The sequence below is a fragment of the Lactuca virosa genome, chromosome 5 (genome assembly GCF_052849685.1).
Source record: "Lactuca virosa cultivar CGN04683 chromosome 5, Lactuca_virosa_CGN04683_v6, whole genome shotgun sequence".
NCBI classification, from domain to species: Eukaryota; Viridiplantae; Streptophyta; class Magnoliopsida; order Asterales; family Asteraceae; genus Lactuca; species Lactuca virosa.
The window spans coordinates 349,405,510-349,430,691 of record NC_136430.1 but is presented as its reverse complement, the minus strand read 5'-3'; the positions used below and the strand labels follow the sequence as shown (position 1 = coordinate 349,430,691).

At 40.4% G+C, this 25,182-nt stretch overlaps 1 non-coding gene across 1 annotated transcript; it reads right to left on the bottom strand.

The window, feature by feature from the left end:
• Positions 1-291: 291 nt before the first annotated feature.
• On the bottom strand, positions 292-398 carry LOC145118057 (small nucleolar RNA R71). The gene has a single exon (XR_013713041.1). It is a non-coding gene; the product is annotated as a small nucleolar RNA R71 (small nucleolar RNA).
• Positions 399-25,182: the final 24,784 nt, after the last annotated feature.

Genomic DNA, 25,182 nt, shown 5'->3' with positions numbered 1-25,182 from the left:
ACTGCCACATTCGAGCTGAAGGGACATATCCTCATTGCACTAAAGGATATCCCATTTTATGGGAAGGGTCATGAGGATGCATTTAAGCATCTAGATTAATTCAATGACATTGTTGACTATTTCAATGTCTCGAATGTTAACAGAGATACCATCTTACTAAGGATGCTACCAGTCACTTTCAAGGGAGCTGCAAAAGACTGTTTGAAAGCACTTCCTCCTGGTACAATCACTACTTGGCCTCAAATGCGTGAGAAATTTCTAGATCAGTTTTGTCCACCTTCCAAGATAGCTAAACTAAAGAAGGCAATAGCCAACTTTGAGCAACAGCCGGGGGAGTCACTATACGAAGCTTGGGAGCGCTACAATGGGTTGTTAAGGAATTGTCCTCAACATGATCTCAATGTTCAACAATAGATGTCTATTTTCTATGATGGGGTCAATGTAATGACAAGACAACTCCTTGATTCTCAAGGCCCATTGACAAAGAAGAATCCAAGAGAGGTCAAGGAGTTAGTTGAAGAATTCGCAAGACACTCTCGTGAGTACCACAACCCAAGACAAGATGGAACAAAAGGTAGTGGGGGTGCACATTCTGAAGAAATGGCTGCTATGATGGCAATGCTCAATACTATGGACCGGAGATTGACACAAATGGATCACTCAATTCATGCAATTAAAGTTGGGTGTGAACGATGTAATGGACCACACTTGACTAAGGATTGCAACTTGGATGAGTATGGGAACAAAAGGGCTCAAGTTTGCTACTCGAGTGGGGATAAGTATGATGAGGATTAGAGAAAACCAAAGAAAGAGTGGCTGCCATATGATGAATACAAGAAGCAAAAGGAAGAGAAATTTAAGAAGACAGGTTGAGGCTTCTATCAAAAAGAGCAACCACCAGCCGAAAACAAAGTAAACTTAGAAAATATTTTGACCCAATTTATGGAAGCATCCGAGAAAAGGCATGATGATACCGATGCAGTGCTAAAGGAACACATGAATATGATGAAAGAGCAGCACAAAATGATGATTAACCAGCAAGCTTCCTTAAGAAATCATCAAGCATCGATTCATAGTTTAGAAGTCCAAGTTGGTCAACTCACTACTTTGGTGAACAACAAATTATCCTCACAACTTCCCGAAAAGAAGGCTCAACCTCATGTTATGGCTATTGATACTGAAGAAGAGGCAATCTCTGAGTTTTTGGAGGCACTAGAAGTGGAACCAAAGCCATCCGAACCAAATCTGAAGAAGATAAAGCTTGAAAATGAAAATGTTGCTGAAATACCAAGTTCACGACGTGAGTCCGCTATTCTTACGTCGTGGAACCAGTCTGAACAGAAAATTTCAGTAGTTGTTCCGACATTTCAACCGCCTTTACCGTTTCCGTCTCGAGCACATCTCAGTCCACTGGAAAGGGAACATCTGGAGTTTATTCAGCAAATAAAGGGTATTCCTATCAATACTCCTTTTATCGATTCATTATAAAAAATTCCAGAATATGCGAAGTTCCTACAAGATCTTATAGATAATCGTCAAGAGTTGAAGAAGAATTCTAAAGTAATTCTTAGTGAGCAAAGTTCCAGAGTTGTGTTGGGAGAGTTACCAAAGAAAATGGGAGATCCTGGACGCCTCACTCTTCCATGTGAGTTTGGGAATAATTTGACGACATATGCTTTAGCCGATTCTGGGGCTAGCATAAATTTTATGCCATATTCATTTTATCAAAAACTTAATATTCAGAAAATGAAAGCTACAAAGATGACTATTCACATGGCTAATCGTTCAGTGACTCAACCAAGAGGGATTATAGAAGACATTCTTGTAAAAATTGGGAAATTTGTTTTCCCAATTGGCTTTGTAGTTATGGATATGAAAGAGGATGCTAATGTCCCAATTATTCTTGGTCGCCCTCTACTTAATACTGCTAGAGCCTTAGTTGATGTTCGTGAATCCAAGCTTACGTTGAGGGTTGGTGATGATGAAGCAACTTTTGGAGTGCAAGATGGTTTTCAAGGAAATAATGTTCAAGGCGAAGTTTTTAATATTGATGAAGATAATGAACTTGAAGAATTGGAGAAGCTTATGGAGGAAGAAATCAAGACAATTCATCAAGTCAAACACACCAAGCCAAGAGCATCTGTTCCACTAGTCTTTGAAGTGATTGCTTATAAGACACCAACAACTTGGGTGAGTGAGGAGAGGGATGAATTGTTAAGTGATGAAGAAGCGGTTACGTCTATAAAAATAAGTCCAATAGTTACGGAAGAGAAGAATCCTATGGAGCTTAAGAGTAAAGAAAAATTGGAAACAAAAGGGACCAAACGCAAGCTTGATGGAGACGAGATAAAAGCTAAAAAGGAGAATTCAAAAAAGGCGTACATTAGGCGTATTCAAGCATACAAAAGACGATGGAAGGAGCAAAAGATCCAGGTGGTGGACTCCTCTAATAATTCAACGTAGGAGGCACGGAGTCCAGCTCAAGACTCCTCAAAAAGAAGCGCTTCTCGGGAGGCAACCCGACTTTGGTTTGCATTTTCTTTTCTTTTCTTTTGAGTTTTACATTTTTAGTTTAGGGAAGTAATCAATTCATCATCTAGAAACTCTTAATTGGTAAAAATTAGTTGTGGGGTACTTTAGAGTTAAGTGGTAAACAATTAAACTAAATACAAGTCATTAACTTAGTTAATTTTTAGTTCAGACTGAAATCACGTCGTGGACATGTGTTTCACGACGTGGCCATAGAGGAATTATGGGGACTGACTTCCAGTAGCCTAATTTCTCAGCCCAATGTTTTTTTTATTTTAATGGACCAGATTAATTTGGCCCCTAAAACAAACCACGACGTGAAATTTCCGTTCACATCGTGCATGTTAAAAGGACACGGGGGGTGGGGGACCAGTTACATAAGCACTTTGACCTACCATTTGTTTACTCCACTGGTTGCACGAACGGGAACAAGAACACCCCACAGCCAATTTTCTTCATTTTTCTTCCAAATCACTTGCGTTTTCTTGTCTTCTAACTCCATTTGGTATGTATTTCATCCTTTAATTGCTGCCACTGCTCTTAATTTTATGCATTTTGATGGTTAGGGTTTGCTTAGAAATTAGAAGTCCCAAATTGGTTAAATTAGTTGGTGTTATATGGATGCATGGTCTTATATTAGCCAGATAAACAAACCCCAAGTGTTACTTTTGCTGGGTTTCGACTGTGTTATGCTCGATCTAAGTTTCACGTCCGAACGCATTTCACGACGTGGACCGCTTTTCCACGACGTGAATCCTTGGCGACCAGGTTTCCTGTTTCGTTTTTAATGAAATATTTTGGGTGTTTTTGTTTTGTTTTGGTTTGTTTTTGATGATTTCAGGAATGGGACCTAGAAGGGCCGTTCAGCAGGAAAATGACCCGATCGACGCGGCGAGCATTCACCCATTGTATCGATTTCCACGGAATATATCTCGGGCATTATTGACAACATATGAGAACTGATTGGGATGGTTATATAATCGGGAGTTTTCGATAGCACCCATTGTGGATTGGAATTGGCTTAGAGGTGTGGGTATGGTTTCAGAATTGGAGCATTTCTGGACGAAGGTGTATGAAGGCAATGATTTTTCTTTTACATGTCACGATTGGAGGAACTTGTTTACAATTCAAGAACCCATTTATCGGGAATTATCGGTGGAATTTTTCTCTACCGTAAGCTTTGAGGAAAGGACTATGGATTTTGATTACAACCGGGCGCTTGTTTTCCGGTTGGGTGGGGTTTATTGCGAGTGCAGTATTCGCGAGTTCGCATGGCGCATGGGCTTGTACACGGAGGTGGAAACTAAATCTCCATTTTTTGTGCCATTGGATGTGTTCGGGATTTTACACCCGGCACTTTCGATGCCCAATTTTGGAGGACTATCTCAAATCACACGTATGATTCTCGTGATTCTAGTGAATCACAGATTCGGAATCCCATGCATCGGTTTCTTCATCGCCTTGTCACCTTTTCTATCAATCACAAGCACCATGGTGATAAGGTTTCCATTCAAAATTTGTTCTATCTATGGAGTATCATTACTCCCGGGGTTTGTTGTGATCTCCCCTATATGCTTGCGAGATTCTTGGGAAAGAAAGTGGCCTGTTCTAGGCAAGGGAGTCTGATAACATGTGGACATTTGGTCACCCGCCTTGCCCGGTCGTACAATATTTTGACACCTAATTTTGTGTGGAATCTTACACGTCTTCCCGACAGTGAATTATCAATTCAAGTGTTGGGAGTTATGCGGGTAGTGGTGAATGTTGGGGGCGGGTATGTTATACCCCCAGAGGATGATGAGCAACAAATAGAGCAACCCGAGCAACAACCTCCACCGAGGTCCAGAAGGCGGAATGTTAGAGTTCGGGGAGACATGGAGAGAGATCGTCAAGCAGCGCAACAATATGAGGGTGGAGTACCCACCGACCCATTTCAAATTCAGGTTGGTTCTTACTTGGATAATCTTCGCGGTGGGATGAATTATAACACCCAACTTCTTGAAACCATGTTTTCTCACATGGGTATGGTTCGACCACCTTCCGTGCTACCGCAAGGCCCTTAAATACTGACTTGGGAGGAGCTTTGGATACCGATGGGAGATGGAGAAGGACCGAGTGGAGCTCAAAGACGTGAAGATGATGATTGATCGCTTTATTTTATTTGGTTTTAGTTTTTTTTAGCTTTTGTTAGGTTTGGAACTTAATTTGGTTTGTAAGACTCGTTAAATTATTATGTTACTGCTATCTTTCCTTTGGTTGCTATATTTCAGATTTGCTACGGATTCTAGGGAAGGAAGTCGGGAGTTATGAGCGTTTATGTTTAGCCAAAGGTCGTTTAGAGTTTCAAGTCAAGAGTCGAGACCCACAATTGGAAATAAGTGTGGGGTGCGTCAAAAAGAGAGGATGGAGTCAGAAAGGGTCCTTAAAATACTGAACTAGAAGAGTCTTAACTCATCAAGGCATTGGTCAACGTTCACGGTTCAAGAAGAAGTGGTAAATTTTTATTTCCTGATTGCCCAGGTTTCACGACGTGGCGACCCATTTCACGTCATGAACCGATATTGATTGGATTTTCAGTTTACGTTTTTGTGCGACACCACGACGTGGCAAACCTTATCACGTCGTGATTTTACGTTTTTCATAAACATGAAGTCCTTTGGCGCGTTGTACCTGATGGCTTACCACGTTTCTTTTCGAATCATTATGAAGACTATTATGGCTCATTTCCTATACCATACAATGTGGCGTTTGCCTTCCCACATTATTCTACACGCTTTGGAGATTTGCATCCACTCTTATGGAAGATTGAAGTTTTGATTAGTTGCTTGTTGGCTCATTCACATATTTCGCGAGTTCAAGGTCCGAGTTCCGATTTAGAAGAAGTCCATATTCGAGATACACATTTCATCCACACGATTGGAGTGCGATCACGCCACTATCCCAGGGGAGTCTGTTCCTTTTTCTCCCGTTTATTGCTTTTGTTTAGTTTATGCATACAATGAGGGCATTGTATGTAATAAGTGTGGGGTAGGAGGTCGAAAAAGTAATTGCTTAGATTGCTAAAAGTAAATGGCTAGAATTTAGTAGAATTAAAAATTTAGAAATAGATTTAAAATAATAATCTAAATAAAAATTCTAGTTATAATGATAATCTAAACTTAAGTTGCTAGTGTTGTGTGGGATGATCCGATAAGAGCTCAAATGTTTAGTTGAGCCAATATACATTATAGTGCATTTGTGGCCTCCTTTATTCTAGTGATATCATGGGACAAAAACACAAGATGAAGCTTTATTCTAGCGATATCCTTTATTCTAGCGATAAGAGCTCAAATGTTTTGTTTATTTGTTGCTATGAGCAGCTGAATCTAGCTACTCTTGTTTAGCTAGATGAAGCTTCTGACATATGGTTTAGCTTAACTGATGATGGATTTGTTAGTTGGTAATTTGCTTGTGTTTGATTATGATTACTTAGCATGCTAATATTTGTTTCTTTAGTTGCTTGAATTCATGTTCTGTGTAGCTTAGTGATTATTAAATTACATGAACTTGAAACCTAGTGATTTAGTGAACATTGAATTGCTAGAGCTAGGATCGACCAAACTCTTAGATAGTAAGTAAATAAATTTGGCTGTGCTAGAGAACATAAACTATGACCATAATTGTGTTTGCCTAATCTTACATAGTAAATTCATAATCTACAACTTATTCTGTGTTTGATTGTGTGTGACCATACATAGTTTTACATGAATTAGTTTAATATTGATAAATTTAGACTTAAATTACTAATACCATAATAACCAACTTGATAATCCATAATTGTTAGTTAACCATAAAGAAGAAGTAGATTCGAACTAAACAAGAGTGTTCCAAATTATTGATTGAATTTAAGTTAAGTTCGTCTGATCTTGCAAAATCAGATAAAAACCCTTCCTTCGTTAGTAATTAGGTTAATTTAGTAGTAGATAAATTAATTAGTCAAAACCATTCCCTGTGATCGACACCCGACTTACCCAACTATTCTATAATTTTAACTAGGTACACTGCCTAGGTGCAATTTAGTTAGTAAGGTATTTAGGTTATAAATATTAAAATTAGGTGTAGCTAATTGCACGCCTCAACCTATAAGGAAGCTAAATATTTAGCCTTCATTCTCAAGGAACATGTGCCCCAGAACTCAATAAGAACTAACAAGAAGTCCAAAGAACTTAAGAACAAGTGGGAAGGAACCACTAAGGGCAAATCTAGCTAGCCCTTGTGGAAGGAAATGGAGGAAAGGAAGCCTCATGAGAGATCACCCACTCCACTAAGGGGATTCTCCCCTTATGTAGTAATTGTAGACTTCATCATCTGGACAAATGTGACGAGTTTAGGTGTAACAACTGCGAAAGACCAGGGCACATCGCAAATGCTTGCAAGGATCAACCGGACCAGTAAAAGGGAATATTGGATGTTAGAATAAAAGGTTTTGGAAAAGTCCCATAGAAATGATTATTTAATCTTTGAACAAGGGAATTATAAACCCTTGAAGTTGTATTCATCATTATTTATGTAAATAAGAAGATCTACCTTTGAGTACAGGTAATAACAGACAAATAATCATAGAAATCCTTCCAGAAATCCACACCAATATTAAGATAAAAGATCTAGGTTTCCTATTGGTGTAAAATAAGGATGAAATCAAATAGAATTTCAAAAGACAAATGTTAGATTCTAATGATAAAGTTAAAGAATTAGAAGTAAGAAACTAGAAAGGAAATTTAGTTGTCCCAATAAAAGGGAAAAATAATCGATTCCTGATTAAGAAACCGGTCTCCCCTAATAAGATTACCATAAGGTCAGAATTTCGGGACGAAATTCCTAAAACAGGGGGAGAATGTGACAATTAGGAAATTCCTGTCATTGACCGATATTAGAGATTAACATCAAAAAATGATGATAATAAAGCTTTTCATATTTCAGGAAAAATATAATCAGTTAGATAATAATAATATGGTAAAAAATGAGTGACCATAAAGTTACACCACTTTTAATAATGGTCAGTGTATTTGGAAAGTACACAACAAAGTGATCCCAGGGATATAACTTTGTAAAAATTTGACTCCAATTGGAGGAGTTATGATTTTATAAAAAATAAAAATCAACAACGTTAATAACGCTATTAACGTCAAAATGATATAAAGAAATCGGTTGAGTTTTGGCTAAAGTCACTCAAAGGAAATCGTAGTACTTTGAAAGATAAGGACTTTAAAAAGAAAAAGGTCAAAAACGGAGTTCGTATGAAGGAGATATGATTTTTAGAAATACGTAAAATACGGGTTAAAAATAAAAGTTAAAATTTGACAACACAACCTTAAGAAAAGTTTTGGTACTAGTAGAGAGCTACACAAATATATAAAGAGGGTAAGGAACAAAATTCATATAAAGAATATATGAATTTTTATAAAATATTTAGAGGTGCAAGCCAAGTGCGCGTCATGCTCGACGTGCACGCCTGACACCTTGTTCGTCGAGATTAGAGAGACATGGATCATCATAAGTGTAACACGTGGAAAACTCTAGATGGAGCCACGAGTTGAGTGCACGTCGCATTTGAAGTGCGTGGCACGCATAAGCACAATAAATAGAGGTGCTCACTTTCTGATTACTTCACACCCAAAACTCCCTCTCTCTATCTCTCAAGCTATTTTGGAAGTCCTCCCAATGGCATGAAGCTTCGGGTGCAGTAGCAAGGATGCTTCAGATTACACTACTAGAGTGAGTTCACGACCCCATTTTACTATTTTATAAGTTTTGAAAGGGGGGGGGGTACATTTTTATCGAACTCCTTTATCAAAATATATTTATATCCGTAAATATTAATCGTTTTATAAAGCATGAAACCTTAGGATAAGGTAGCTATAGATACTATACCTAGTTGTAAGCTATGATATTATGTCTAAGAGTTATGATGCCAAATAGTCTCGGAAAAGGTATTACCTAGATGTTTTAATGGTCAATTTCCTAGGATAACATAGTACCTAGAAGTAATGTTAGTCAAATATAGAGATATGCATTGTATCTAATTGATACTCTGCCCAACTATCCAATTTTCAAATTAACCATAATTAGGGTGTACATATATATATATATATATATATATATATATATATATATATATATATACATATATATATATATATATATATATATATATATATATATATATATATAGTTATGAGATCTAAAAGATATGATTACCAAATATAAAATTAAATGGGTTTATATTATGATAGTTATAGGAAATCACTAAGTAAGGAAGATAAGAGATAAAATACCTAAGTTTAATTCATTAGTGAGTTGTTAATATTCATCATTAGCCTGGTTAAATTCGGCTACCCCGAACCTGTAATCGTTAATATTGTGAGAGCTAGAAAGATATGTATAGATCTATATTGGGATTGACACCCCCACCTGTGATTGCCAGCTATAATCTCGGCATGATAACTTGCTTATTAATCACTATTTGACGTCTGATGAAGCGTCATGGCGGGGAATCACTCGTCAAACATCGTCGATTAGGGGGGCTCATGTTAATACATTACCACCATCTTAGAGATCCGACTACCAAAGAGGGACGTCTTAGTGTGGTAGATAAAATACGTTAGGATTAATAAATATCCTAAAAAGATAATAAGATCGGATTGGTAAATATCCTACAAAGATAGTAAATTAGGATCAATAATATCCTAAAAGATAATAAGATAGGATCGGTAATATCCTACGAAAGATAATAAATTAGGATTGGTAAAATATCCTAAAATATAGTAAATTAGGATTAATAAAATATCCTAAAAGATAATAATATAGGATCGAAAGATACCCTACAAAGATAGTCAATTAGGATTGGTAAAACATCCTAAAAATATAGTAAATTAGCTTTTGCATCCTATAGAAATAATAAGATAGGATTAGCAGAATGTCCTAAAAAGATAATAAGACAAGAGGTAATATAATAAAGCATAGGAAACCAAGAATTTAAGAATTATAAGAATTTCTAAATAGTTTTCAAAAGAGTTTATTACGTTTATCTCAAAACCTGTGAACTCACCAACATCAAGTTGACGTTTCCAAAAATTGCATGTGTTCCAAGGATAGAGTAAGGAACAAGGAAAGGAAGGTCTATCAGCTCAAAGATAAATGGGTTTCATCTATAGTCATGGATTGCACTCTGTGATTTGGGTAATCTATGTACCGTCACTACTCAGTATTTCCGCCAGTGGCCAGGGAAGGTGTCACACAAACCATGGTGATGAGCCATGGTGACTTTATAGTTCGAACCATGACGTCGGCCGATGGTGACACGAAATGATGACGGGCCATGGTGATGAACCATGGTGGCTTTCTTATGTTGAACCATAACATTGATCCGATGGTGACTCGTTATGTCAAACCATGGTGATGAGCCATGGTGGATTTATAGGTCGAACCATGGCGTCGGCCGATGGTGACACGGAATGGTGTCGGACCATGGTGGCTTTACTATGTCGAACCAAGGCATTAAGCCGATGGTGACCTAACATAGTCGGACCATGGTGTAAGAACCATGAAGGCTTTAGTGTAAACCGATGTATTTGGCTACCAAGAATTGAATGACTTGGTGAATAAACCAGAATCAGGAGAATGTATATTTTAAAATAATAAAGTATCATATTAAAACAATAAGACATATTGTCAAGCTAGACAAAACCGCTTTGTTTATGACGCATATTGTAACATCCGGATTTCCAGGTATTTTATTTTAAGCTTAATCTTGAGTTTTAGGGAGGGACTCGGCGAGTAGGCGCTCAGACTCGCCGAGTAGGATCGCGAATTCTTGTCTGGATTAACGAGGGACTCGACGAGTCGATGCGTGGACTCGGCGAGTCCGCGCTGTAAAGTGAAACCCTAAATCTCAGGGCCTGAGCCCTATTTAAAGGCCCTTATCCTTCATTGGCGGCTACCATCCCAGAGAGAGAACCCCCATCGATCTTGAGTGTGTAGAGTGAGAGAGAGAAGACCAATTGAGCTTTTGGTGTGATTTTGCAAGAAAGGAGAGGAGCTCCAGCAAGAAGGATCAAAGGAGATTGCTATTCTGAGTTAGCTAAGAAAGGAGTTCACCTTGAGGTACAAAATCGGATCCCTCTCTCCCTCTATTGTATGGGTTTCATTGATTGAGGTTAGGGCTTCAATCCTTCCTTTTTGGGGGTTTGGATGCCTCCAACCCCCTTCTTCGAGTTGTGTTAGAGATCTGGACCCTTTTAGGTCCAGGAAGTCCCAAGCATCCAGCTTTATGCAGTTTCAATGGACTCTTGAACCTAGGTTGCCATTTTAGGAGCCATTTCACCAAAAAGAGCCTTATGAGTGTTGCATGGGTATAAAGGTTGGACCTTTACGTGACTTTTGAGTGTTTAGGGACCTTTACGTGACGAGTCGAGTCGGGGTTGCCCCGCGATTCGTGACAGGTGTAACTCGTCGAGTGGAGGGATGACTCGACGAGCCAAGAGAGGCTAGAAGGATTCAGAGGGACCCGCATGGACTCGCCGAGTCACCCATGTGCACTCGACGAGTCGGGTCAAAGTTTGACCATTGACTTTCGTTTACTTTTAGGGTTTTGGTCAACATTTGGACTTTTGGGTCAAGGGGGGGGGGGGTAAAATGGTCTTTTACCCTTCTGAGGGATTGTAGAAGGGGATTTAATCTAGCCTTTGAGAGCCATTATTTATTTGAGGATATTGTGTATGTGATTAGGCGGGGGCTAGATCAGTATATTCGTGTGCGAGATCATCCGAGATACCGAGGTGAGTCTTCTCACTATACATTACCTAGAGTGGTATTTATGTGTAGACCAGAGGATCTTGTATGTTATGTGTATATATATGAGTTATGTGCATTGTGTTATATATATGCTATGTGTTGAACAGACCGGGCCGGAGGGCCCAACGATGTAGACCGGACCAAAGGGTCCAACGACACAGACTGGACCGAAGGGTCCGACGAGCTATGACCGGACCAGAGGGTCCAACGAGCTACGGGACTGGAGGGTCCCGCTGAGACACATCGACCGGAGGGTCGTATTGTAGCCTCGAGTGGCGTATGTGTTCCATGTGGTATTTTGATGAACTCACTAAGCATTTATGCTTACAGTTGTTGTGTTATGTGTTTCAGGTACTAGCGAGGATCGCAGGAAGGCGTCGGCATGATCCGTACACACTGAGAGGATTTATGTTTTTGAGGATCTTGGGATTTGTTTATTGTGATAACATGTGATACATTGGATTACTATGATATTTTATGAATGAAAGTATGTTTTTAAAATGAAAAATTGTTTTGGAAATTTACGTTGTTACAAGTTGGTATCAGAGCCTTGGTTTGAGAGACTCGGATACACCTCCGGGCGTATCTGAACTCAAACTGAGGATTTGAGAGAATTTTTCATAAAAGAAACAATTTTTCCAAAAGAGTAAAGGACTTTTGAGAAACGTGGAACGGAGCAGTGTGTACGATCAGCTAGCGCCCGAACGGTGATTTCCCAAAATACCCTTACATTATGTATTATGAGATATTATGTGGTATGTTATGCATGCTAGAGTAGGCTAGGTATTCATGGTTAGGACTAGAGTGGGCCTGATTTGTGATGCCTTAGCCTAGGAGTTACTGCTACTATGAGATACTTCGAGAGTAAGTTGCTAGCAGCGAGGAACTTATGAGTGGTCTACCAGAGAGTAGCCTGAGTTTAGTGGGATATAGAGTACTTGTGATCTGGGACCCTAGGATGAGGACTTGGGGTGAATACCGATGCGCTGTGGAAGGTAGTATAAGGGCCCGTACTACTGGAAACACCAGATCGGTGAGCAGTCCAAGTAAGAATCCTCAGGGTACTAAAGAACAAGTAGGGTTGAGTATCGAGTGCGAGTATACTCGAACGAGTCTCTGATTATTTTGTGTTGTATTTCAGAGACATCATGGTTGGGACGCGCCACCACCCAGGATGCAGTGGTACCAGCGATGAGGAGATTCGTAGGTTGATTCACGAGGAGGTGGCCGCGGCCATTCGAGCTGAGATACCAGAGATGTTCGGGTCTATCAAGACCACGCTGATCGAGACTTTTGATGAGCGGTATGATGCTCTTACTGAGGCTGCTGTTGCTGCGGCCACCGCAGCTGTCGCTGCTGCCAGGCCCCAGGGAGGTGACTCGTTGTTGTACCGAGAGTTCAGTAACACGAAGCCACCAGAGTTTGATGGGACGCAGGACCCGATTGCTGCGATGAGGTGGATTTCTGACATCGAGGGATGCTTCTACACCTGCTCGTGTCCGGAGCATCTGAGGGTTAGGTTTGCGCTTAACCAGCTTCGCTTGGGAGCGAAGGATTGGTGGAAGTTTGTGACGGCAGACTTCACTACGGCAGAGCTTACTGCGGTGACCTGGGAGAGGTTCACCATGATGTTTAGAGATGAGTATGTTCCCCCTGTGGAGAGGGAACGTCTAGCCCATGAGTTCTTATCCCTCAAGCAGGGAACTAAGTCTGTGACGGTGATTACGAGGATGTTTCACGAGAGGGCGTTGTTTTGCCCTGAGCACGTGTCGACTAAGCAGGCACGTATGAGCCGGTACTTGAGCATACTGAGGAGGGATATCCGTGAGTTCGTGGCGAACTCGTCATACCAGAAATTTTCCGAGCTCCAGGCAAATGCCCGGAAGAGAGAGCTTGAGCTGGAGACTCAGGTCAGGGAGGAGGCCGAGTCTCAGAGGAGGGACAGGCGACCGGCACAGGCGCAGCTGGCAGCCAAGCGGGCAAAGCCCACTGATTCGAGATCTGGGGTTCCGAAGGAGGGGCATTACGCGAGGGATTGCCCCAAGGGATTCTCGGTTTGCTTTCATTGCAACCAGATCGGCCATCGGAAGGCCGAGTGCCCTCAGCTACTACAGGGATCAGCACAGGGGTCTACACCTGCTGCTAGAGCTACCGAGGTCCGGCCAGCGAAGGCCGAGGCACCGAAGGCTCGCGGGAGAGCCTTCCAGTTGATAGCGGAGGAGGTCCGTGCAGCGCCCGATGTCGTGGCCGGTATGTATTCTTTTACTTACCTATTTTTGAGTTTGAGATTTTGTGCTTATATTGTGGTATGCTTAGGTACTTTTCTTGTGAGTTCTGTACCTGCGTTGGTGTTATTCGACTTGGGTGCGAGTCGATCTTTCGTGTCATTAGCATTTAGTCAGCACATCAGTGTTCAGCGAGAGGCGTTGAGTCGACCTCTACGAGTTTCTATAGCCGACGAGCGAGCGGTGTATGCTACTGATGTGATCCGAGGATGTGTACTCGAGATCTTCGGCGTTGAGTTTCCGATTGATTTGGTCCCGATTGCGATGGGAGATGTCTGTGTCATCGTGGGCATGGACTGGTTGAGCAGGTTTGGAGCGGTTATCGACTGCGAGCGACAGTTGGTGACCATACGAGACCCTAGTGGGGGAGTTCTTACGGTGTACGACGAGGGTACCCGTTCAGGGTCAGCATTCTGTTCGGCTGCTAGAGCGAGGCAGAGTCTACAGCAGGGCTGTAGTGGGTTTGTGGCCTACGTGATGGACACACGAGTAGCAGCGGAGAGGCCTAGTTCTGTTGATGATGTGCCGATAGTGTGTGAGTTCCCGGACGTTTTCCCCGAGGAGTTGCCGGGTGTGCCTCCCGAGAGGCAGGTGGAGTTTCGCATCGATTTGGTTTCGGGAGCGGCGCCTATCGCCAAGGCGCCCTATCGCCTTGCGCCACCAGAGATGCAGGAGTTATCCTCACAGCTTCAGGAGTTGTTGGGGAAGGGATTTATCAGACCGAGTAGCTCGCCGTGGGGATCGTCGATCCTTTTTGTCAAGAAAAAGGATGGTTCACACCGGATGTGTATTGATTACCGGGAGTTAAACAAGTTGACTGTCAAGAACTGTTACCCCTTACCGAGGATCGATGATTTGTTCGATCAGTTGCAGGAAGCATCTTGGTTCTCCAAGATTGATCTGAGGTCGAGATATCATCAGATGAGAGTGCGTGATGAGGATATCCAGAAGACGGCGTTCAGGACTCGTTATGGGCATTACGAGTTCGTGGTGATGCCTTTCGGGCTCACCAATGCACCGGCGGCGTTCATGGATCTCATGAACAGAGTGTGCAGGCCGATGTTGGATCGATCGGTGATCGTGTTCATCGATGACATATTGGTGTATTCGAGATCCAGAGAGCAGCATGAGGAGCATTTGAGGGAGATCCTCGGAGTTCTGAGATCGGAGAGGCTTTACGCCAAATTCTCCAAGTGTGATTTCTGGTTACGAGAGGTCCAGTTCCTGGGACATCTCGTTAACCAGAATGGGATATTGGTCGATCCGGCCAAGATTGAGGCGGTGATGAGTTGGGAGGTGCCGACATCCCCCACCGAGATCAAGAGTTTTCTGGGGTTGGCCGGCTATTATAGGAGATTTATTAGAGATTTCTCCAAGATTGTTGTTCCTCTCACCAGGTTGACCCGGAAGGGCGTGGCTTTCAGTTGGGGCCCGGAGCAGCAGGCCTCATTCGAGACACTTCGCCAGAGATTATGCGAAGCCCCAATATTAGCCCTTCCGGAGGGGATGGAGGATTTTGTGGTGTATTGTGACGCGTCGATATCGGGATTGGGTGCGGTGCTGATGCAGAGAGGGCACGTGATAGCATACGCATCGAGGCAGTTGAAGCCTCATGAGACGAGATATCCTACTCACGATCTGGAGTTGGGGGCTGTGGTGTTCGCCCTCAAGATCTGGCGTCACTATTTGTATGGGGTTCGGTGTACCATATACACGGACCACAAGAGCTTAAAGTATCTGATGGATCAGCCCAACCTGAACATGCGCCAGAGGAGATGGTTGGATGTGGTAAAGGATTATGAGTGTGAGATCCTGTACCACCCGGGCAAGGCTAACGTTGTATCCGATGCCTTGAGTCGTAGGGCGGGGAGTGCCCCGATACGAGATGTTTGTATGAGGTTGACGGTGATGACTCTGTTGTTGGACACCATTCGGGAGGCCCAGGTAGAGGCCATGAGACCGGAGAACCGCAAGAGAGAACGGGTGATCGGGCAGGTATTTGAGTTCATTGCCGATAGCCGAGGGCTTATGACCTTTCAGGGTCGGATTTGGGTGCCATTTGAGGGCGGGGCACGTACCATTCTGATGGAGGAGGCGCATAGATCGAGGTTTTCGATCCATCTCGGGGCCACTAAGATGTATTTGGACCTAAAGAAAGACTATTGGTGGCCCTGTATGAAGAGGGATGTTGCGTGGTTTGTGGAGAGGTGTTTGACCTCTCGCAGGGTTAAGGCCGAGCACCAGCGTCCACACGGCAAGTTACAGCCACTTGAGGTTCCCTAGTGGAAGTGGGAACAGATTTCCATGGATTTTATCACCAAGTTGCCAAGGACCGTAAGAGGTGTCGATGCAATTTGGGTGATTGTCGACCGGTTGACGAAGAGCGCTCACTTCCTTGCTATTAGTGAGAGCTCTTCTGCAGAGAGACTGGCAGAGCTATATGTGAGAGAGGTGGTATCGCGGCATGGAGTACTGATCTCGATTGTGTCAGATCGAGACGTACGCTTCACTTCCAGATTCTGGAAGAAATTCCATGAGGAGTTGGGTACGAGGCTGCATTTCAGCACCGCATACCACCCACAGACGGACGGACAGAGTGAGCGGACGATTCAGACGCTCGAGGACATGCTTCGAGCATGTGTGTTGGACTTCGGAGGGAGCTGGGACACATACCTACCATTGGCTAAGTTTTCCTATAACAACAGCCACCATTCGAGCATTGGTATGCCTCCCTTTGAGTTGTTGTATGGGAGGAGGTGTCGGACTCCCATTTGCTGGGGAGAGGTAGGACAGTGCGTGATGGGCAGCACTGAGATAGTGCTTCAGAAGACCGAGCAGATACAGCAGCTTAGACAAAGGTTGTTGACAGCTCAGAGCCGCCAGAAGAGTTATGCGGATAGGAGACTATCCGAGCTGGAGTTTCAGGTAGGAGACTTCGTACTCCTCAAGGTGTCTCCTTGGAAAGGAGTGATTCGATTCAGGAAGAGGGGCAAGCTGGGGCCCCGGTACATTGGGTCGTTCAGGGTGACCGCGAGGGTGGGCAGGGTAGCGTACCGGTTGGAGCTACCTACGGAGTTGAGCCAGATTCATGATACCTTCCACGTGTCTCAGTTGAGGAAGTGTATATCCGACAAGTCGGCAGTGGTGCCGTTGAGGGATATTCAGCTAGATACGATCCTGAATTATGCTGAGAGGCCAATCGCGATCCGGGATCGGAAGATCAAGGTTCTGAGGAACAAGGAGGTGTCCCTGGTTCAGGTCCAGTGGCAACATCAGAGAGGGTCCGAGTTGACTTGGGAGCCAGAGGCGGAGATGCGGGAGCAGCATCCTGAGTTACTTACGGAGCGAGACTTCGGGGGCGAAGTCTGATTCTAGTGGGGGAGAATTGTAACATCCGGATTTCCAGGTATTTTATTTTAAGCTTAATCTTGAGTTTTAGGGAGGGACTCGGCGAGTAGGCACTCAGACTCGCCGAGTAGGATCGCGAATTCTTGTCTGGATTAATGAGGGACTCGACGAGTCGATGCGTGGACTCGGCGAGTCCGCGCTGTAAAGTGAAACCCTAAATCTTAGGGCATGAGCACTATTTAAAGGCCCTTATGGCCTTCATTGGCGGCTACCATCCCAGAGAGAGAACCCCCATCGATCTTGAGTGTGTAGAGTGAGAGAGAGAAGACCAATTGAGCTTTTGGTGTGATTTTGCAAGAAAGGAGAGGAGCTCCAGCAAGAAGGATCAAAGAAGATTGCTATTCTGAGTTAGCTAAGCAAGGAGTTCACCTTGAGGTACAAAACCGGATCCCTCTCTCCCTCTATTGTATGGGTTTCATTGATTGGGGTTAGGGCTTGAATCCTTCCTTTTTGGGGGTTTTGGATGCCTCCAACCCCCTTCTTCGAGTTGTGTTAGAGATCTGGACCCTTTTAGGTCCAGGAAGTCCCAAGCATCCAGCTTTATGCAGTTTCAATGGAGTCTTGAACCTAGGTTGCCATTTTAGGAGCCATTTCACCAAAAAGAGCCTTATGAGTGTTGCATGGGTATAAAGGTTGGACCTTTACGTGACTTTTGAGTGTTTAAAGGCCAGATCTATAAGATAGAGAAACAGATCTGACCTCAGAAGGTCATTTCAGTGTTGCCATGGAAGGGACTCGCCGAGTCCATTAGTGTACTCGACGAGTCGAGTCGGGGTTGCCCCGCAATTCGTGACAGGTGTAACTCGTCGAGTGGAGGGATGACTCGACGAGCCAAGAGAGGCTAGAAGGATTCAGAGGGACCCGCATGGACTCGCCGAGTCACCCATGTGCACTCGACGAGTCGGGTCAAAGTTTGACCATTGACTTTCGTTGACTTTTAGGGTTTTGGTCAACATTTGGACTTTTGGGTCAAGGGGTGGGGGGGTAAAATGGTCTTTTACCCTTCTGAGGGATTGTAGAAGGGGATTTAATCTAGCCTTTGAGAGCCATTATTTATTTAAGGATATTGTGTATGTGATTAGGCGGGGGCTAGATCAGTATATTCGTGTGCGAGATCATCCGAGATACCGAGGTGAGTCTTCTCACTATATATTACCTAGAGTGGTATTTATGTGTAGACCAGAGGGTCTTGTATGCTATGTGTATATATATGAGTTATGTGCATTGTGTTATATGTATGCTATGTGTTGAACAGACCGGGCCGGAGGGCCCAACGATGTAGACCGGACCGAAGGGTCCAACGACACAGACTGGACCGAAGGGTCCGACGAGCTATGACCGGACCAAAGGGTCCAACGAGCTACGGGACTGGAGGGTCCCGCTGAGACACATCGACCGGAGGGTCGTATTGTAGCCTCGAGTGGCGTATGTGTTCCATGTGGTATTTTGAGGAACTCACTAAGCATTTATGCTTACAGTTGTTGTGTTATGTGTTTCAGGTACTAGCGAGGATCGCGGGAAGGCGTCGGCATGATCCGTACACACTGAGAGGATTTATGTTTTTGAGGATCTTGGGATTTGTTTATTGTGATAACATGTGATACATTGGATTACTATGATATTTTATGAATGAAAGTATGTTTTTAAAATGAAAAATTGTTTTGGAAATTTACGTTGTTACACGTATGTGGTACACTTCGCTCCTTATCCATGTGCATTCATATTTATTTATTATTAGCGACATATTAAAAATATGTAAATTGTACCTCATGATATGTATATATGATTTGAAGTACGAGATCCTTCGCTGGAAAGTAGCATTGATACGCCATGGTGAAGTTGCTAGAGTATTGAAATAATAATGGAGACCGAGGTGTTGAAGCTAGTGACTCAAGGCGGATTGAAATATTTGATTTAATGTGTAATCGAGTCTTCTTTCACAATTGATATATTTGGAGCTCCAATAATCGCTTGAGATAGCGATGATAAAGATTGGATCGGAAGCAGGCTCCAAATGATCTTCAAAATCAGAATTTTGTTTACAATAGGTGCAATCAAAGACCGTTCGACTATTTGAAGTTGGATGCAGTTTAACTATCTTTTTAAAATAACTTTTTCGAAAAAAGTTCATTGCGTTGGTAAGACACATTGCATCTTGATAATCGACCTTTGGAGTAGTAATCTGAACCAAATTGAAAATCCAATATGTTGATCGAGAAATATTTGTTTTTTCTTTTAGTTAAAATTCCAATGAAGTTGGACTAGATACTCATAAACTGACTTATGATTTTCGGGATCGATCTCTTGACATTACTTGAGTATTTGTATAGCGTGCTGCTACAAATGTGAAATGACTTTGGGAGCTCGTAATGCTTCAACATGTGAATACACGAAGGTATGAAAAGCAGTAATATTGAACGTAAATGTGTTGGATTAGGTGTCTAAGCCAATAACTAAATTAGTATAATCTTGAATTATTAGCAAAGTTCCTTTTGGGTTGCCCTCATAACCAGAAATAGCTAGAAATGATATTAGGAGAAAGAGAGATAAATAATATGTTAGTATATTATGTGATTAATATATTAATTGGAAATAGATAATTGATATGTTAATTTATTATGTAATTAAAAAATTAACATGAATCAGTTGTTATATAATTGATTTGTTAATTTATATGATTACTAACTTAATAAGAAATCGATTAGAATTAATTAATTATTAATCAGAATTAATTTGGAATTAAATGGAATTAATTAAAGACGCAATTGGTGAATTGTAATTGTTCAATAGTTGAACAAAAGAATCAATTCTAGAATCATCCAAGGGGTGGACGGTTTTGGGAGCCTCTTTAGGGTTTCCAGAAGCCTCCTGGATGCAGATAAGGAAATGATTTGCAAAGGATTAAATCTATTATTTAATTATTAAAATCTTTTTTTGTACCTAAGTTACCTAAACTATAAATAGGACCCCTTATAGCCTTAATTTCCTTCATGCTCTTCCCAAAAGGCTTAGGAACGAAAATTATACCTCTCTTCTCTTTATTCTAGGGTTTCTAGGGTTTTTGGGTATGAGCCATTAGAGGCACGAGATTTCTGGTGCTTACTTTCCAAGGTTTTCCATAACGATTTTGAAGTGATTTGTTTACTACAACAAATCAAATGTATGTAACCCTAATTCTTGTAATTTGATTGTACTAGGGTTTCATTTGGTTTTCAAGTTATTTTGTTGTTCATAGAATGTTACATTCAAAGTGTTAAGACATAGATCCTTTAGGTTGCATGTGCCCATAAATGTTAAGTGAAATTCCACAAGCACATTGTTAATATAATCTATAAAATCAATCAGTGGTATCAGAGCCTTGATGTTTCTAACATTGTTTGTACATTAGATTAACTGATCAAAATCGTTTTTTGAGAAAAAAAAATTGGTTCTCACGTCGTGAGCATCTGTTTCTCACGACATGAGATCTGCCAGATCTAGTTTTTCGGATTTTCTTGCCTAATATGATTTATGTGGTTGTTAATTGGTAATTATTTGTTTCAATATCTGCCATAGTTCGATTTTTTTATATTAGATAATTAATTAAAACCATAAATGTCAGGAGATATCCATAGACTTGATATTGATTAATTATCAGATTAATTAATATTATCCTTATGGATCTTATTATTGATTTAATTAAATGTTTAATTAAAAGATAAATATTAAATTCATAAATTGGTTTAATTTTAGTTAATTTAAAAAGTTTAATTTGTATAATTAAAATATTAAACCTTGTATTTTGAAATGTTTTAAAATACACCATTATATATATGTTATAAGATAAATTACTATATGTATAAGACAAGTCAGTCAAATCGCTAGTATGTCTAATTCACGAAGCCGAACTACAAGGGGTGTATAAGGAAACGACCTATAAAATGGTCGTTGAATGGGTGTCCACTCTCACCCACCACTCCCTTGTTTGGTGGAGGGTCGTTAGCAGAACGGGTTCGATAGGACATAATCTCATTAATAAGTATAATGATATAATGTAACTAAACTATTTTTAAAATCCCACTTTAGTTTCTTTAGGAAAATATGAAATGTATGCTAATCAATGAAATCACACATTATATTTATATGTCGTTAGTGGAGCATGTGTGGTTAACCGACACACTAAGAGGGACTATAAATAGTTATGATGGACATCTTGAAAATTATCATTGTTGATGGAGTGTGTGTGGTTAACCGGCACATCAATGTAAGATGGTAAAAGACATCAAGGTTGTCAAGCGGGTTTGCATGGTTATTCACATCTCGTTTGTGATCATCGACATCCCAGTCACAAAAGTGAGAGCATAATCCGAGTAAGCATGCCATTGATAAGAATAAATGAATCTCAAAATATTTATGAGTTTCATAAGACTGAAATTGGTAAAAGCCTTACCTACCTAAAATAGATTCAAATTTGACTACGACATCCATCTTCAGAGTTAGAATAAAAATATGGATCCTAACCTTAGTTTAATATTTATGGGTTAATATATTAAGGATTAAAATCAACTAACTTGAATTCTCTTTTCTCCCATTATAGATGTCAATTCAAGACAATAATGATCTTCCTCATTCCTTTGGAAATAGTTTTCCTTTTCCTTCTGAAGAAGATCTTCCACTTTCTAATCAAGGTGAAATTTTTTTCTCTTTATCGAGAAATGGTGGAACTGGACATCATGCTTCTTCAACTTCTCCACCTCCTCCTCCAGTGACTCTCCCAACGTCGTGTTTTCCTCGAGTTGAAAGATACAAAACTACTCAAGCCCTATTGGCATGTAGACATCAAGACGGAAATTTTGTGTGTGCGCATGTTCTGGAAATGAAATCGTACATTGACAAGTTGGATAGAATGGGTGTCGTTTTCCCAAGGGAGCAAGCCATTGATTTGGTTCTTCTTTCTCTTCCAAAGTCATATGAAAAGTTCATTGAGAACTTTCGTATGATGAACATCAACGTAACCCTAATTGATCTGAACCAAATGTTGATTGTTACTGAAGTAAAAATGCTTAAGAGCACATTTGAAGCAAAGGTGCTTAAAGGGTCTGATTCCAAAGTTTCCATGGACATTGACAATGGTGACAATGGTGGTCCAGAAAAGATTTCTTTTCCCAATGGAAAGGGGGCTGCCAAGGTCAAACAGTTTGATCGTATGGTAAAAAGAAAGGCTAGTTATGAGATAATTCCATGTGTTAACTCCAAAGAGTCCATTTGTTTATATTGCCAATTGAAGGGACATTGGTTGTGAAACCGCCCAAAATACTTGAGAGATCTCAGAGATAGTGAACTCAAGTTGTGTGACTCTGCTTCAGGTACATCCACTATCTAACATACAGTGTTTTAACAAGTTCCTATTCATAGACTCTTAATACATAATGTGATGATCATATTTTGATGTTATTTCAGTATCTAAGAGAAAGAAGGAAGCTTAAGCAGACTGGGCTAAATCTAATCATGAGAGGTGGAGTTCAGTCAAATGGTTCGATGATTAGAATTTGGAGCTACTACTTAGGAGTTAGGATAATTTAATAGATTGCTATTAATCTTAGGAGATGTCTAGAAACATGTTTTTTTCATTTTATGCATTATAAGGACAAGTTCCAATTTTTCGTTTATTTTCAATAAAAGTGAAATTTTGGTTTATATGTTTGCCTTATTCTTATTTCCTTGCAACGAAATTTATGAAAGTGTTGGTTATGTTTCTAATATTAGCAATATTAATTGTGGATTTGATTCTTATAATATCGTGTGTGGTATTGTCATAATTGACCAAGTGAAAAGAAATCTCATCACCATCTGGACAGATACTTGGTGTTGTTCAATTCGTATTGTATAGTGTATGAGAATCTTGTTCATTGGAAAATTATAACTAAATCATGGATCACATATTTATGTGAGTCAAGTGAAGGACTAATGGATCTAGTATATATTGATACGGACTCTCCAAATACACCACAAAGGATGATAACTCTATTCGTCATGATTTTTTTATGTTTTAGTATATACGTTTTTGTTCATAAGATTGAACATAATTCTACTACTTTTGAAAAGTTTTTCAAAGAATAGCAGAACGAATAGAAGAATCTAATAGGCAGAAAGATAAAAGTTTCTCCAATCTATGAAAAGAAAGGAGATTACTATAGCATCATGTTTTATGATCATCTTTATGATTGTGGAACTATATCACAATTGATCCTCGAAGAACATCTTAGTACAATTGTATGACTAAGAAGAGGAATTGGGTATTGTTGAAATGGTTCAATCAAGAGATGAGTCATACTTCGTTTCCAAAATCAAGTTTTAGATCATTACTCTAGTTACTACAAATCGTATCTAGAAACTCATTTCAAACTAAGAAGGTTTATAATACCTTGTGAAATGTGGAGTAATAATGTTTTCTTACTCTAGCACATTTAGATTTGGAGTTGTGATGTTTTCTTCAAAACAAACTGAGACCAATTCTATGAAGTGTTTTTTCTTTTCAGGAATCCACACAAACTTTTGAATATTTTTTTTAGCCCGTCAAGGAATGTTTCTTGAGAGAAAATTCATATGTCAATAATTCAGTGGGAGTGTTATTGATCTTGAGAGTTTCAGGAGTTGATTGACAATAAACTTTTTAGTTATCACTAGCATGAGACTTGAGGTTGCTAACCAATTGTGTTTGATTGACACATTCTTATTTCTGTGCACCTTCCAGTTGAGTTGGCAATGCTTCTGAGTTATACATTTTTCATTTAACTGCAAAAGCAAAGCACATTGGTCAGTGAAAGTACATTGATCAATATGCATGAGTTGCTTAACAAAACGGAAGCACTAGTAGACCCTTATGCTACTAAAAGGAAAGAAATTTAGAATAAGTGAAGTTCAGTCTGTGAAAGGAAAGTTAAATTTGACTTTGCTTTTGTCCTAAACCTTATCTTATGATTGTAGGTTGGAAATGATATATTCACACGGATGGGAACGTGCACCATAAAATCTAGGTAGCAAAGTTTTTGCTCTAATTCTTGAGAATGATTATGAGGAAACACTTTCGCTAGTAGATTTGAAAGGATATGATAAAGATCGGTATGGATATTGCTTGTATTAATTGCATTCTCATATTCACAATATGATTACAACATCCCTATTCATATTTTGAATTGTGAGGAATGGCAAGGAATTGTATGAACTTTCAAATACTTATAGCTATAAGTTGTGAAAGGGTTTAAACACACACATATGTTATCCAATGAAAGTGTATAAGCTTAAGAAGTATAGTTAAAGACTTATCGAAGCATCGTGTAACAGAAATATGTACTTCGGTAAGAAAGTCAAGAGTATTGATTTCTAGAAGTCCAACTGATTTCTGGGTACATGCAGAGCTAGTGGGAGCATAATTGTTATACTATATTGCATTTTGACAATACTGTGATGGGTTATGAGCATTAGATCAGTCCTATGGTGCACATGCAAACCCTAAAGCTTTGGATCTAGGTTTCTCTAACTGTACATGCAAATCATCCAAAGCTTGTAAACCCTAATACTAGCATACAAAAATCGAAACCAATGACTAAAACAAGTTTAGATGATTACCTTTCAATTGTAGCAAGAATCTTCAACCTTTGAGAGCTTTAGTATCACAAGTGTAATACCTCTAATCGATCACAAACACCAAAGCAAGTTGGAAGATCTTTGAGAGAGGGGAAGGAGGCTCAAAATCGGCTCTTAGATCTTTAGGGTTCTTCAGGTAGCCGAATTATGAAGCCCTAGGGTTCTTTATATAGGTGAGCTGCTAGGGTTTCAGTCAAAACCCTAATTGGATTGCTTAAGCCTTAAGCAGTTTAAAGGAATCTTCCAGAACAAGGCCTTGGACGAATTCAAGGTGGGCTTCCCCATCGATTTCGTCCACCCCTTCCTAAAGGATCCACAACCCAAAATCTAATTATCTTATAATTGCAATTCCAGTCCCCTTAAGTTCAATTAATATATTTTGACCACAAAATTAATTATTAATTAATTCTTGATCAGTATTAATTAGCCAACATGATTTCTCTTTTAATATATTATTCATATAATATATTAATAAACCATAATAACCTCTTTCTCCATTAAT